We start from the raw sequence: 16,688 nt of genomic DNA, 5'->3' as shown, positions 1-16,688 counted from the left end.
GAGACGGGAGAGCCAAAAGCCCATGATGTTGTGGGGGTTCCACTGGAAATTAAGGTAATTTAAGTATGTTCTGTACCAGAAGTTGAGCCATTAAATTCTGTCCTTTGATGAGCATATGAATTTTAGCGTGCAGTGTTTAGTATGATCTAATGTCTGGGAGGATTTGGGAAGAGAATCTTGAAGCGTTACATTTCTTGCCTTTGGGCGAATCCCTTCTTCACAGCGCAGTTTATTTTCAAGAGGCTGTTGCGCTGCTGCTTTTCCCTCCCACTCCTTCAGTGCGACAGCTTCAGAGCTGATGGAGAGACAGAGAGCACGCAACTGGTAAGTAGCCGAGAAAGCTCTCCTAAAATAGTTGCTAAGGCTGTTTTTTTTTTTTTTTTTTTTAAAGCAAGTGATGCATTTTGATGGAATAGAAGAGCATAGAACTGTGTAGGAATTTGTCTAATGTATAGCACCAAGAAAATGGAATAGATTCTAATTCTGTGGTCACGTTCCTAGTTTAAGGCTTGCTTTCTAAATGGTGAATGACTTGGTAGAAGGAAATACAGACTACGCATAAATTGCAAATCTGATAAGGTATCTATCAATAGAAGATTTATTGAAGATATTAAAATGATATTTCAGCTTTATGATGTCTGAATTAGACATAATGAAATGATAGTTATGACTCAGTATTCAAGGAGTTCTCGGATCTGGTTTGTTTTCTTGGTATGTGGTGAACATACGGAAAATATTTTGCAGTGGATGATAGGCTACTGTATTCCACTTGCTTTTAATTAAGAAGATGGTGCCGTGACATGTCTGCGTAGGAAAGGAAGTGAAGAGGGCAGACTGTAATAATATTAAGACTGGTTGCTTTGTAGGAGAGATGAACGTGTATTGAATTGGGAAGATTAAAATTTGGTTGTAGGGTGAAAAATCATGAAAAAGCAGTAACAAATATTGTGACTGTGCCTTCACTTGTAAAATCCATTTGCTTTTTGCATGTCATGTTGTACAATCGATAGAATATTCTCGGTGATTTTCTTTTCTTTTCTTTTCTTTTTCTTTTTTGAAAAGGAATGTGAGAATGTAGCAGAGATTCCTATGGATACAGCATTTCTGTTTGCTTCTCAATATCCCTGAAATTGTGTGTGCTCTTTATGCTGCTTGCTGTAAGAAAACAGAAAAAGAAATGAAGTCATATAATTTTAAATGTCTTTGGAGTTCACATTGGTTTTGACAACTGACCTGAAAGGAATAATAATAATAATAATAATGATAATAGGATAGCTAGATTGGCTTTTGAGTTAGATGACAAAACTGAGATCATAGAGGAATATGAGCATGAAAAGGCTTATTAGAGTCATTGAAAATAAGCCATTCCCCAAGTTGAACATGTCTGCTGGGGGTATGTTTTGCAGGAAAGGGAACAGCGTGTTGAGGGGGGGGGGCATCAGCAAAGCACTGCGGCAAAGAGTGACTGACGCATCCAGGGACATGTGACCGTTCTCTGGTGTAGTGAAGAAAAATTTCCAGGACTCCATCTTGTATAAGAAATTCTATACATTCTAACATGCAAATAGTGCTGGAATCCTGCTGTGGTGAATAGAGAGTTAATCGTGTGTAATCTTCCATTGCTGTTTAATCTTTGCTTTTTATTGTCTTTGTTCCTAGACTTAATTCCCTGCATTCTCAGAGCTTTTTATATGTTTATTAAAACATCTTTGTAAAATGTTGGTTCTCCCTTTATTACAAAAACACAGTATTGTACAGCATTTGGGAAAATGTAAAGGTGACTATAAAGCTTATGTACAATGCCATATATAACCTTAGCCTAATTGCTATCAGTCCCTTTTCTCTGCATATACACAAAGATATGCAGAGAAATTTATAGTTAATACAAAATAAAGATCAGATGAGCCTTTATTTTGCTTTGTTCATTAATTATATATTGAAAACAATTTCTCATCTTTTAAGATATCCCACAGGAATGTGTTTAGGGAATGTGTAGTTTTATCACATGGAGTATTACTGAACTCCAAATAATGAAGGTATAAATGTGTTTTTTTTTTTTGCTATTATAAATGATTTAAGAAATCTGTTTCCATATAAATCTTTGTATGCCCTTCTGTTCTTTTCCTTCTAGGAAAAAATCAGACATGGAATTCATGGATTAACTGGTATGAATCAGTTTCAAGTTTCTTCCCTTCTTGCTTAATTTGTTTATCATATGTGATAAAGACATCATTTTCAAGTCATTATTTGATTATTTAGTTTTGTCACCTATGATACTGATTTTGGGAGCATTTTATTGCCTTTTATTTTAAAGTATCTACATCTGTCAGTTGATTTTTGTGTTTTCTTTTTTAGGGTATTTCTCCACATATATATTCACCTGTATTTTCTCTAGAAATTTAATCAATTTATTTTTTACAATTAACTCTGAAATTTATATAGAATTCATTTTAAATGTATGGTATAAAATAGGATCTAATTTTGTGTTTTTTCCAACTAGGTCACCAATTGTTTCAGCATTGCGTATTGAATAATACAACCTTCTTCCACTGCCGTGAAATGTCAACAGCTGCTCTCCCACTAGATAGGGCGTAGCTTTCCACAGGTCGGCCATTTTCTTTCTATTCAAGATGGTTACATTCCACAATAGTACTTTTACCTTCTTGCCACATCATGCAGCCTGCTAAACCATTGTGTTTATATATTTTACCTTTCAAGAATCCTAGCTGTATACAGTTTAGAACAGTAATTTTCAAATAGGATATATACATATGAACATAATATATTCATTCTTAAGGAAGTGTATATCTTATATAGAACTTAAATATATAGAACTCATATATACATATATGTATATATTTAAGAGAGTTATAAATCTTTATTTATTTATTTATCTATTTATTTTTACAAATTAGAAGTTGGGAAATCCAATGACATAGAACACTGTTCCAGGTGTTAACTGTTTTTTTGGTTTTTTTTTTTTTTTTGATGATTCTGACATTCCAGTTGTGTGTTTAAAAGGAAGTACTGAAGGGGTTAATGCAAAATTTTTCTGTTCCTCAAGTACTCAGAGAGTTAAAGCTGTGTGAATTTGGTTCCTGGAATTCTCTAGAGGGAAATAAGAGGGAAATGTAAGAAATGCATGAGATGCAGAAATGTTTTCAATTATGTTGCTGGAAGTAATACAATCTCGGGATCTAAAGGATGGAGGGTAAGTCTCAATACATGCTACCACTGTCATTATATCTTCAAGACGTGGAAACATCGCTGTGGTCCATCTCTATTTACTGCAAGCAGAAGGGTCAAGACAGAAAACATAGAGGCTTTTAGTAGGAGGTAAGTTAAACAGTAACAGAAGTATTTGACAGTTAAAAATCACCTGCTGTTCTCTGTTTCACCCCTTACTCCATCCCAGTTCCATCCACCCTCCCACCCCCTGCCTGTTGACTTCTAACCACAGTCACTGATCTTTTCTGATTTTGGACAGAAAAAGAGGGTAAGTATCAGGCTGCTTTCTTTGCCTGCTGTTATTGCAAGGGACTCTTTTGGCTCATAGACACAGCTCCAGTCATTTCCTGACTTGCCATATTAGGCTGTGATTTGTTTATGACTGGAGTCTGGTTTCCCTGGCAACAGAAGCTCACCAGAGCATGCGCATTGGCTCATCTGCAGTGGCAGAATGCGGCTGTGGGGCCTTGGGGAGGGATCTTCCCCCCTCCCCACTCCACACCCCCGCAGTGACTGGAAGAGGTATTCTACAGACGTCAGTTTTTCTCTTCTTAAACTGCGACTGTTAACTGCAGATAAGCACAGCATTTTTTTTAAATCCTCACAATACTTCGAGATTTCTCCCTTGTTTTCACTCCTAGCACAGCCACAGTCAATAGTTTCACCAGTGATCATGACGTTTTTCCAGTTATTATGGAAAATATTCTAGGGCCCAAAGGGATCCTTATAGTGTGGCTATAGGAAACAAATGGCCTGGTTTCAAAGCTCCATCTCTTTCTTGATAGTTGTATGAAATTCCTTAGTCATCCTGTGTCTCAGCTTCCTCAGCCGTAAAATAGGAATAATAACACCACATTTAGAAAAGTGTTACATATTAACCATTAAAAAGTATTCTTTATTGTTATTTGTAGATGTCAAAAAATTATGTGGCACAGACTGGTGCCTGCACTGTACAGCCAATGCTGAACAAATTACAGACACAGGCATTTAACCCTACAGAATGCAAACACCTCACATAGCCCACAGATGACCTACAGCAGAGTGTTGCACTCTCCTGAGGCTCATTACTATATACCATAGCAAAAGAATAGCCCCTTATCACATGGACACCATCCATGACATTAGGCTCTTTTAGATTGCACACAAGTTCTCTTCAACACAGAGACTAAGCTAAAGGACATTTATTAGCAACACATGGTGCATCTTACCTCACCATGAAGACATTGGCTGTAACAGAGAAAATCTCAACACTATAGCTCATCTCCACATCACACAGACTCTATCCAGAACACACAAAAGTATATAGACTTATTTCATACAACACAGATTCTTCCCAAAGCATATAACTTCTCCTCAGAACATGTAAGTACTATTAACAGCAAACCTCTCTCCACAGCAAAACAGTTCCATTAAGATAAGTACTACTCCCTATGTCTGCTTCACCAACTGAACTCCTGACAGATGAAGTTCATGTGAAACAGACTTCCCTCACATCACACTAACCTTTGCAAGAACATGAAGCCTTACCCACAACACACATCACACACAACTCATATCATGGAAACCTTCATCACAGAAGAGACTATCCTCAGCACAGCATCACTCTATAAAATGCAGACTTCCTCCCTGAACACAGACACACAACCTAGCTCAAAGCCCTTGCCATGACAAGCAAACTCCTCCAAAACACAATCTCTGCCATCTGACAAACATCATTTCATTAGGACAGAGGCTTATTTTACACTCTACAGTCCCACTGTGCACTTTTAGCCCATGCAACACAGATTAAGCTTATGGTACAGAAGACACTACCAATGGCTCTGAGCTCTGCTTACTGTACCACATAGCAATATAGAAGTATAACCCTAAGCTCATAGATCATGCCTTGTTAAAGAGGATTTTAACTTAATACACACACGTATCCTACAACACGAGTTCATCTCATGATGAACATACAGTGCAAACATACAGTACAAACATTTGCCACATAGACAGTCATTTGCTCCACATCATTCAAATCTCTTTCCAAATTTGCAGAATTACTTAGTAAAGTATTCAAATTCCCCTTGCCACCCCAATCACAAAGGTGATCTACAATATTCACACTCACCCCACAATACAGATGTAAACTTCATGTGAGCACATCTCAGAACACAGCATTCCACTGTCACAAATGCTCAGAATTCTGTAGTAGCAATTCATTTCCTATACATCATCATCTTTAAAAAGCAACACTTCTTGCCATGGCTTTAGTCTAGGCACATGCTCCCAAACACATCTGAACCTAGTTTTTAAGTGACTCTCATATTTATCACAAAGCACACGGGCAGTTTCACTGTTGTTTATAAAACGGTATATGCCCGGTCATGTATAGACTTCTATCAGAATGCACAGAATCTCCTATTAGTATACATACTTTCCTTAAAACTCACATAAATAGTCCCAAACAGTGACATGCACTGTTTGACACAGATTAAGCTTATGGTACAGAAGACACTCCCAAGCTGCTGAGGTCACAGACTTACCCTATAATATACTCAGTCACAACACATGTGTCTTAAAATTTACAGATATACTCATGAATGCATAGATTTGTTCTATGTTGTGCAGAGTTACCTTATTACACTTTATAATACAAATAATCACCTCCTATCGTGCAGATATATAGTGTATATATTAACTCTACTTTGCATCATAGAGGGCAGACATGCTTTATCATATCATTGAGCTACAATTCTGGCCTACAGCAGAGATACAGCCTGGTTTCCATTAAGAGCAAGGCCTCTGGACCCAGGCTTCCTGGGCTTGCTTCCTGATCCCATCTTTTACTAATTGTATCGCCACAGGTAAGTATTTTTCTTTGTTCTTTAGTTTTCTCATCTGTAAAACAAAGGTGACAGTAGTAGTTACTTTGAAGAATTACCATGAATAAAATAAGAAAAGTTTAGCTATGTTTAGCATAGTACAATGTCTGCTACCTGGAAACTGTTAGATTTGTTATTTTTCATTACAACCACCTACAACCCCACCATTGCTACTGAAGCAAAAGTGCTTATTATAAGTATCTACAATCATCTAACAATAACGATTCACCCCCACAGTACAGAGATTAGCCATGGACCATTGAGAAATGCTCTACTGCATATGGACAATACTGCACAATACCTTATACCCTATAAGGCACAGACAGCACACTAAACTAGATGCTACTCACAACATAAAAATTTACAGTGGGATTAGGAAACATAGCCAGCAATGCATATGATTACTTCCTATGTATACATTGGCCTGACAAACACACAGACTATATGCATAACACCCAACTTTACCCCATATAGCAGAGATCTTCAATACAGCAAACATATACATAGCATGAACTTATAGTTATGTACTGTATGACAAAGATCACATTATATACACATACCTCTTCCAAAGTGTGTGGATTTCCCTGCTGTTCACAAATGTTTGTCTAAATTCCCACTCCTAAATTTCGAGTGTCACATTTTAATGCAGAGCCCCTTAGAAAACCACATTTACTCACTCATATTTTATGCTCAATTCATAAACAACCATATGCTTCACATCACATTACTTGCATATAAATCTAATTTACTTTAATGTATCCCCATATACATGATCATATATTATATACTACATAGATTAACTTAAAAATGTAAAAAATTGTGTGTGTATGAGTATCCTGCTTGTGTGTATGTCTGTGTAGCATGTATTTACCTGGTACCCACAGAAGCCAGATGAGAGCTTAATTAAGATTCCCTAGATCCCAAGTTAAAGACATTTGTTAGCTACCCTTCAGGTGCTAGGAATCAAATATGAGCCCTCTGCAAGACCAGCAATTGCTCTTAATCACTGTACCTTTTCTCTAGCCCCCAGGTTAGCTTTTTAAGGCCTACAAATGTCCTATCAAACATAGCTATCCTAAGCTCTGATGCTCTTAAATACACTATAACTGTATCACATGACAACAGCTACACAAAGTCACAATCTTTAAGTTTGGATTTAAACAACTAAACTCAACACAAAAGAAAGATGTGCTTAGAGTACAAAAAAAACCCATCCTGCTGTGCCCAATGTGGTGCAAAGTGAAGACAAGACTCAGCTCACATAAGCTCAAAACGGAGAGCACAAAACTTGATGCCCAAAATTTAGACCCACTCTCTAGTACAAAGCTTAAACTCAGAGCTCCAGTTACTAAGGGTGGAATCCTTAACACATCAATATTATTTTTATGATACAAGAAAATTATTTTGACCTCTCTGTTTTTTAACCTATAAATTTAGGATAATAATGATTCCTGTGTCGTGCAGCTCTTTTTTTTTGAATTAATTTTTTTATTAGGTATTTTCCTCATTTACATTTCCAATGCTATCCAAAAAGTCCCCAATACACTCCCACCCACACTCCCCTGTAGTACAGCTCTTAAGAGGAACAAATGAGCTAATGGTTATAAAGCTTTTATAACAGCACCTGGTAAAGAATTGCTATCATTTGTATTGTCGGCGTTGTTACTGTTATTATGTACACACTGGACAATAATGGTAAGATTTAACCTAAACAACAGAAACAGCCTCCTACACACACACATTCACACACACACACACACACACACACACACACACACACACACTCCTCCATAAATCACATAATCTTATCATAACTTATACTTTGTCTACTACATCTGTATTAACTATACTTAGCCTATAACATCTAGATGTACCTACCACATAGTGTCTACATAGGATTTATACTTACCACATATCACTTAGGCATACAGTGTAGAACACACACAGCAGTGCAAAAATACAGAAGTTCATCCATGTAAAAACTCATCTTGTGAGGCTCTTACACATGCCATACTATAGATGTACATATGTGCAGCCCAGAATACCACATTAACTCTTCAACTCAAATAACTCAGCTTAAACTCCTCAAAGGAATCCACAGCATATATATTTCTCCAAAACACAAAACTCACCACACACCATAAGCCTTGCTACAATGCACAGTTTAGCTTCATAAATCACAGAATTAAGGCTTGCACTACAACACACAGATTCTTCCTAGAATCCAACTACATTGTTCTAGTGAAATACTGGCTTATCTCCACAATAAAATGCATCATAAACACCAACATATTGGACAACATACATTAACTATCTCACAATGCTCATGTAGCCATTCAATACAGAGAACTATTTCAGCTCACCCAGACATTGCTTACATCATGTAAATTGACTCTTGGCTGCCAGGAAGTCAGTCCCCTGTAATCAATAGAATCTCATTACAGCATACAGATTAGCAACACAGAATAACTTCATTTTACTGTAACTTTTGTTATGGAAGTATATTCTATAAAAGACACAATGCACAGGTATGTTCTATAGTGCTCAGGTGTAATAAAGATTACAACATACCCTGGAATGACCAAATACTTACACTATACAAAGTTACACCCTAAGTATCACACGTAAGGTGTTTACTATCACCACAAAGGCTGCCTCGACAAAATGCTCTCTTACTGCTACAAAATCTTGGTTCACATCAGAAGAAACACTAACGAATATGAAAAAAAAGCAACAAGGCACAGAACACTCTACTTCAACCAGAAAATATTCCCATAACGCACAGAAACTGGACAAAGGACATAGTATCTTAACCCCTAGCACCAAGAATCATGTAAAACACAAAGACTGACCTGTCACACCCAGTTTGGCCCCCTGTCATCCTTAGTCAGTAGGCTCACTCCAGAAAACCTTGATAGGAATGTACAGGCATAACCTTTAATTATTCCTAAAAATAATGGCTGGTCTCTGAAAATATTTTCCTCACAATGCAAACACTTACAGGTACATAGAAAGTATGCATAATTCATAGGCATGTACAATTACAGATGTGCTTCACAGTACTGAATTGCTATAACACACTTAATACATGCTTCTATGCAAACAGAAACATCCCATGAGAATGAAACTCACCTCAGGAAAACTAGAGTTTTCCTCAAGTGTCCTGGATTTGCCCCATAATGTAAATAATCTCCAGACAACATCTACTAGCCCTAAAACATAGGCTCAGGATAAAAAGTACCAAGATATAGCTGGGCAGTGAGTGAGGATGTAGTTCAGTAGGTAGAATTCAGGAGGCCCTGGGCTTTCTCCACAACACTGAATAAAATTGGGTATGCCGTACCTGTCACCGCAGCACTCCAGAGATGGAGAGAAGAAGACTAGAAGTTCGAAGTCATCCCTGGCTACATAGCAAGTTCAAAACCAACCTGGAATGTGTGAGAGATTGAAAAATCAAACCAAACCAATTAAACAATAAACCACAATAATAACAACAAAAAGTACTGGGAAAAATACACATAAAGTGCTATGATGTGTAGACATGACCTCTTCAACACTCACTGTAGTGAACTGACCAGGTATCACCATGAGACATGCTGACCAATATAGGAGATTCAGAGCTGTTCTATAACATGCTTGCCATGTGTAGTCAGAACTATCAGATATTAGTCAAACACTTCCAACCAACTAGACTTGCTCTCCTTTCTCTACAAAAGCTGGGTTCATCCATGTCTAGCAGCCTAGAATTATCTTACAGAATGAGGTAATTGCTCACAGCCTAAACACTACTCACAATCTGCAAACTGACTACAAACCTCAGCCCTAGAAAAGTCTTATATTTACTACATAAGCATTCCCCTTGATTAGAAATCTTGAACAACATCCCAAAATGGCGGTCAACTAGCTTCATGTACATACACTGTGCAATATTGCCATTCTGTTTGTGAGAGATATGGATAAGTGACCCCGTGATATCAAATTTTTCCATGACACCCTGACTTATCCCCTGTCAACTAAGAAGATACCTTGCACACTGAATATAAGCCAGCAAAACTCAGGCTGCCCCCATAAACCAGACATTCATTGTTCATTCTAATCTTACAACAGAAAGTACAAATCACCCCCTCCCTAAGATAGAAAATGTTCTCATCTAACAAATGTTATTCCTAGTGCAGACAGTTATCAAACAAATAAAAAATTGACACTTTAACAAAAAAAGTTCACATCAAAATAAGCATAAAGGGTTGAAACCAAACAGAAGAATCTTACTTGAATTTAGACATCAGTACTCTGCATTACAGAAAATCACACAGGAAGATTCATGATGGTCTCACAATATATAGACACAACAACCACACATTTCTATGCCTCAAAGACATAGAATCTCTTCAAAACATATACATTCACTAAAATATATTTGGACCAAGACAGCATCCAGGCGATTACCCCAATACATAAATACTGAAGCATAGCAAAGTATCCTATATTCAAACTGCATAGACATGTTTCACCACTGGATGTGTTGCAAATTATGCAGACTCTCATGTCATCCAGACTTTAGGCAAGAATCTGTAGTTACTCTAAGTCATAAAGACAAAACAAGCACAGATGGTGAGGGTGAGAGAGATCAGTGGCCAATCATTAAGGCAGAGACCAAGAGCATGAAGTTGGTCTCTGGAACCTACACAGTGAAAGGAAAGAATGGACTCCCATAAATTGTCCTCTGATCTCCACATATATACTGTGACATGTTTGTGCCCCCTTCCACTAAAGTAAATAAATGGTTTGAAGAAATACTGAAGCAGGAGCACTCAAACATCGATGCAACATGATGGTATGCTCTCCAAACAAGCTCTTAACTTCACCACAGCCTATGTTTTAAGACACAAATAGTGAGCAACATACACAAGCCACATAACAAATAATCCATGAAACATAGAATTGCCTCATAATATCCAGGCTTACATGGTGTCATTCTGATGTATCCAACAACACTGCTTGATATACAGAAATGAATCAATATGTGGAAGCATTTATAAGATACATGTTGCAATGTGGGGTTTGCTCCACAACTTAGACTTTATATGAGGACAACACTTGGCCCAAGAAACAGAGAGACTCTGGATACCTGGCATTGAAATATAAGACAAAGATAAGCCTGACAATGTCAGACTTTCTGTATAACTTCCACAATAGCCTTTGACAACACACATGTCTTTGAAACCACTTACCATGGCCTAAGAACATACAGATATACCCATATGTCATAACACATGGATACTCTTAGAATATATATCCACTCTACATCACATGGACTTTCCCTGCAAAATACACTCATAAACAGCAAGCCATGGGTCTATAACACCAAATAAAAAGTCAACCCCTACATGCTCTTATCATATGCTTCCCAAAGTTTTACTGAACACCTGTACTCAGAAAACATAAATGTAACCCATTATGAACAGAGTATAACAAGTGGATTTTCCTTCTTTTACATACAAATTCATAAGTAACACTTATTCTGTAACACCAGACATACATTCATAGGCAATATTCAAATAATTGAGAACCTTGCAATGCTACAGAACTCTCCCTACAACATGCAGAAATGTGACACACCACTCCAATTTGCACATAATCTGGTGTATACAGTTTCTAAATGTTCTGTGTATGTCTTATGATACAGTCTCAAAATACAGATTCCTTAGAATCATATAGCATAGCATAGCATCTTAGAAACTCTTCTGAAAACATACACTATAACAGGCAGACACACAGCCTGTATTCCTGTCTTCAAACATACAGATTTGCCTTCCCCTACCTACCTTTTGGCCAGCAGTTCTAAGATATTTTACACAAAACCCACTTGATAGATGGGCATTGTGTATACAAAGGCTCTAAGTTCCTTCACCAGCACCTCAAACCAAGCCATAGCAATAGCAAACTCTAAACAGGATCAAAGGAAGTAAAAACAAAACAAATAACCCCCAGAACAAAACAAAAACAAAAAAATCAGTCTTGCCTCACAATGCATAGAGTTTACCCAAATTTCAAATTCATTCTGCAAAGTATGATGCTTCATCCCTCTACTAGTATGCAGAAACTTGTTACAAAGCAGGTACCTACTTCCTATGTATCACAACCATTAGAGTGCCAGATATATAGACACACTCACCACAGCACCAAGAAACACTATACTACATCTTGTATTGCCTGAGTATATGAATACTGTAATGTGTAAACTCTTTCAGAACTACTGCCCTATCTATCCAGTAACAAAACCAACTTAATAGTCCACACACAAGTTTCATTACATGAGACTACCAGCATATAGTGCCATCATAACACAACGTTATCTCAAAGAGGATGCATGAGAGGAGCATGCTGGGGGAGTTGGAGAGAAGAAGCGGGGTCATATATGAGTGTATTTCACTGTATGTATGTATAAAATAATACTTAAAAATAAATTAAAAATAGTCCTACCTCCAAGTGTAGAGATTTGCACTAGAATGCACCTGATATTCAGGTATATTTGCCTTAAAAGACAATCATGATTCAGAGTACTATAAAAACACCTTATAAGATCTGCAGTGAACCTACGATGTCTATCTAAACTTATCCCTTGACACTTAAACATTACCTATAAATCACGGGTAAGTTATACAACAAAAAATCTCTGTATAACAAACAAATATACTCTATAACATATAGTTACCCTACTAGCCCCAAACATATAGCCTATCTACAATTTGTCTTGGCACACAAAGCAGACATATATCACAATGTATAGACTAGCTCTATAATACATAGATGTAGAAATATGATAACCAGACATAGCCTATGACAGAAAAACATTCTGATAAACAAAATTGAATTCACATGTACAGAGTTTCCTAAAAATAAATGTAATTACTCTGTAATATAAATGCTTTATAAGGAGAAGGTATGTTTATCCACACAGAACTGCTGTAGGCCTCAGACTTGGCCCATAGAATAAATACCTATGGCATGTTCTACGAACGACTCACCAGCCATACCCTTTACACACAGTCTTACCCTACAAACACTCTTGCTTCATCTGGGCAGATTCTGTAGTATATATGCTTCCTCCCAGCACTACCCTGGCAAACTTTCCAAACAAAAGATGCATTTTACAATGTACAAAATACTTTCAAAGTTCATGGACACACCCCACAGTAACACAGTTGTCATATTTTCAGAGCTTCTTCTGTATCTAGACTCACTCAGAAACGCCCAGAACCAAATCACAGCCCATATCAAATTGTCTGAAAATGCAGACTTCCACAACACTCATACTCAAAAATGCAAAATTTCCTTACAGCTTTACATCATGCTACATCAGTATGTGATCTGAAATCTACAGGATATGCATAAAAAGGATCCTAATATACAAGTAGAAAGACATACTCACTACAATGGACAGACATCAAATCATACAAACTCAATCAGCTAATACATAACAAAAAGGCTCACAATTCAAGACACATTCAACTTCATAATGACACAAAAAATTGTGTCTTAATTTCAGCTGAACTTACACTACATAACAAGGACCTATCACACCCCACACTTATACTTATTCAGCCAATTCTTTAGAATCTTAACAAGCTTCATACCATATCTATAATTAATCTATATATTGTGGACTTGCATTATGATATGCAGAACTGGAATAGACCACAACCACTAGCAGTGTTATACTATGTGCAGGAGGACCCACAGTTGAGGTACTTCATCTCTATTAAAACATAGAAGAGTTTTACATAATGCAAACATAGTTAAAGTACAACGCTTAGCTTTTTCTTCTAACAAAATTTTTGGAGTCAGTGTATAAACTCCAAAATTTGGATCTGCCCTGCAACATGAGGACATGTTCTAGAGTCAGTAAACATCACTGCCAATTACTTGAGCAAAGTCATGAAAGCTATGGCTGCATTCAAAATACATTAATCTTACACCAAATGCACAATACTCATAATACACAATTCATAGAGCCAGCCTGCAATCTATTGTGTTACCTCAGCTGGCTGCACTTGCCCCCTTTAAGTAACTTCACACTTCACACACATACCTCATTAGACTAGCACAACAAATTCCCTCAGAGAGTCTACAACTTAACTATCTTTTCAAATGACATCATTATTATTTAGAACATTTAGAACCATCCTTCTATCAGGAAGCTACCCCATAACATGAGTATTTGTTACTGCAAACTCTAAAATACAAAGGGACTGCCTTTACAACAGAATTATTTCCTTTACCACACCCAGACTCACATCACCTTATCAGACTTGCCTAACCATACATAGAGATACACTGATCAGTCCAGAAATTAACCTCGCTATGTGCAGCCTAGTTCTACAGTTGTCTTAGACTCACGCACTAGGCACATAGAATGATAGAGAAACAGAAAGCAGTGCATAGAGACATGTAATCCACAGCATCCATTTAACATCATATAGTAACTTGTCCCACATTTGGCATACTCAGATTCAATTCCCTAGACAAAACTACTTATACTACACTGAAACTATAAAAATGTCTAATTCTTTATATGTTAGTATTCATATGCTTCCAGTCACACAAACACAGAGGCATACTTGTGATCAAATGTATAAACATGCTCATGTCTCGTATACAAAAAGTTCTGTTCATCAGTGGCGCACACCTTTGATCCCAGGACTTGGGAGGCAGAGGCAGGCGGATTTCTGAGTTCGAGGCCAGCCTGGTCTACAGAGTGAGTTCCAGGACAGCCAGGGCTACACAGAGAAACCCTGTCTGGAAAAACCAAAACAAAAAAACCAAAACAAAAAACATGTAAACATATAAATGTACACAAGTCATGACATGTGAGTATGCATATATCAATAAGACAAAAATAGATTAATGAAGAGATTTATATATGCATAGTAATTTATTAATGAGAGCTTTATTAACAGTTACATTAATCAAAGATACATAGATATGTATACATACATCTATGAAAATGTAATTATGTAAATAGACATACAGACACAGATACAAGGTTGCTTACAAAAATGGATGTAGACTAACACTTATATTTTTAAAGCAACTCATTCAGATTAATAAGAATATGCTAAAGTACATGGATGTCCAGAAACAGATTCATAGAAACCCAGGCATGTATAGAGAACCAGAGTTGTACACACCCATATCCACATATAGAAATGGCACAAAAGTGTGTACAGAAACAGAAGTGTATAAGCAGTCTTAAATGTGGGGAGTACAGTGAACCAGTTTACAACTCCATAGTGATCCATAAACATAAACCTATACAAGCACAGAGATATACAGATACACTCAGAAGCATCTGCATCTATTAAGTTTGTGTTCATAGACATAGAAAATGTGCAACCATATTGAAAGTATACAGCATGCCTTCAAAGATATACACTTACTCACTTTTGTAGTCATATGTATAGTGCAAACATTGATGGTCATTTTTTTACCATAGGGGCAGATACAAAATAAATCCGTGGAACAAGATATTCATTCTATAAGTGTCTATAATTCCCATACATACTAAGTTTTCACATCTTAGATGCTTACCTAGAGACATAAATATTGACATATATATGCATGGATCCAGTCTTTGTTATATAAATGCATAATTTGCATGACAATGTGTCTACATAGGTGTTCAGATATTCACATGGACATATATGTACATAAATATATAAATAAATAAATACTGGAGCATACATGTAACAAGTTAGTAGATATAAGTGAAGAGAATTACTGGCAAGAAAGTAAAAGTACACTTATGCATACATATCCAGTGTATACACAGATGAAAGGACACAGGGAGGTTCACACATATGAACATAGGTAGTCAGCAAAGCATGTCCACACAGATAACAAGGCCTACATTATATGGTTATATACATGAAGACATAGATATCAGGAATGCAGATGCAATTCTATAGGCTTTTGTACCAGCTTGGATGGAGATACACTGAGAATCTTATAAACATGTGCACACAGCACTTTACAAATGCACTTATTTATATAGACAAAATTAAAAGTGCAGATATGCAGTGATACCATATATTCTTAAACACAGAAGATATATACATATATATTTAAAAGTAAGAAAATACACAAAACATATTTACAACTATGTGCAGATTTGTAACTGCAGACATGTACAGATACTTCCTTTCTTGTTAACATCTGCACGTGTTGCTGCATATACACATACTCATACTCTATCACAGTGCTCTACACATGGTCTCCTAAGCTTTTAATGGTATACAAATTTTATGCATACGTCAAACAAATCAATGCTCACATAAAAATATATATCACCAAATGGGAGTATGGATGCATGCAGGACTTCATGCTACAAATAGAAGCAGAACTGCATATACACAGACACATGTAGAGTTACATTGTTAAAACAGACTTTGAATCACCTATATACATACAAACTTTGGAAACACACTCATGTGTTTTAATGTGTCATTGTGTTTTTACCTCCTTCTTTCTTTAAGAGCAACAAGTATCAATCCCACTTAGCTGATTATACCATATGAATGTAGGTGTGGAAATTAC

At 36.6% G+C, this 16,688-nt stretch overlaps 1 protein-coding gene across 4 annotated transcripts in view; it reads left to right on the top strand.

The window, feature by feature from the left end:
• The first annotated feature begins 248 nt into the window (after positions 1 to 248).
• Positions 249 to 16,688, top strand: part of LOC110286137 (melanoma-associated antigen 1-like) — a 168,403-nt gene continuing 151,963 nt past the window's right edge. For all 4 annotated transcript variants that reach the window (XR_003835709.2, XR_015047171.1, XM_029473339.2 and 1 more), the window contains exons 1-5: positions 249 to 324; positions 2,132 to 2,165; positions 2,501 to 2,605; positions 3,254 to 3,336; positions 5,927 to 6,074. The gene's annotated coding sequence lies outside the window, so the exon portion shown is untranslated. The remainder of the gene's footprint in view (positions 325 to 2,131; positions 2,166 to 2,500; positions 2,606 to 3,253; positions 3,337 to 5,926; positions 6,075 to 16,688) is intronic.

The sequence above is a fragment of the Mus caroli genome, unplaced genomic scaffold (genome assembly GCF_978045245.1).
Source record: "Mus caroli unplaced genomic scaffold, Mus_caroli_1 scaffold_5, whole genome shotgun sequence".
In the NCBI taxonomy this organism is placed as follows: Eukaryota; Metazoa; Chordata; class Mammalia; order Rodentia; family Muridae; genus Mus; species Mus caroli.
This window is presented reverse-complemented; position numbering and strand designations above follow the sequence as displayed.